Source organism: Epargyreus clarus, unplaced genomic scaffold (genome assembly GCF_041222505.1).
Source record: "Epargyreus clarus isolate Ecla_fem2 unplaced genomic scaffold, WU_Ecla_fem_2.2 ptg000005l, whole genome shotgun sequence".
NCBI classification, from domain to species: domain Eukaryota; kingdom Metazoa; phylum Arthropoda; class Insecta; order Lepidoptera; family Hesperiidae; genus Epargyreus; species Epargyreus clarus.
Genome location: NW_027332213.1, coordinates 8,555,388 through 8,556,089, shown reverse-complemented (window position 1 = coordinate 8,556,089; position 702 = coordinate 8,555,388). Strand labels below are relative to the sequence as shown.

Here is a 702-nt window from a genome sequence, read left to right as displayed (position 1 = left end):
TATTATTTTAATTAAAATTATAGTTATTAGCTCCCGTTATTTATAATGATTTTATCAAATTTTTGCATACCAAAGATCGAAATTTGACAATGTCTAGGCAAAACATTGGTTAGATTGATCGATAATAACGTAGATTAACAATAAATATTTTTTCTTTAATTATAAAATTGTATTTATAGTTTCATTTGTTTCATTTAGTTAACTTCAATATTTTCATCATCACTCTCAACTCCCGTATGGTCTAGTGGCTAGGATACCTGGCTTTCACCCAGGAGGCTCGGGTTCGATTCCCGGTACGGGAAACTTTTTTGTAACTTTTTCCTTATTTATAATCAATAAAAAAATTACGTGTTTTTCATAAATTGCTTTTCTATATTTTATTACAATTTATTATTTTTCTTTTGTACGAGATTCTTAGAAGGTGACTGGTACCAATCATTTGAAAGTAACAAGACAGTGTAGGTGTAGATGACCCGTGCTAACCAGCTTAAGTCAATTTAGCTTTATGAAGATTCATGTACCTTTAAATGCAATTTTCTAATTATTTGCGCATTCAATTAAAAGGTCAATTAATTGGTTTATGTATTATATTTATTTTATTTGGTGTCAATTTGAAATATTTCTATGAAATTTAGTCTTTCTACTAATATCTAGTATTCTTCAATCTAAAAGTCTTGAAATTCTGTAAAACCATATCATATT

At 27.4% G+C, this 702-nt stretch overlaps 1 non-coding gene across 1 annotated transcript; it reads left to right on the top strand.

Annotated features, from left to right (window-relative positions):
* The first annotated feature begins 230 nt into the window (after positions 1 to 230).
* Positions 231 to 302, top strand: TRNAE-UUC (transfer RNA glutamic acid (anticodon UUC)). Its single transcript has one exon. It is a non-coding gene; the product is annotated as a tRNA-Glu (tRNA).
* The last annotated feature ends 400 nt before the right edge of the window (positions 303 to 702 follow it).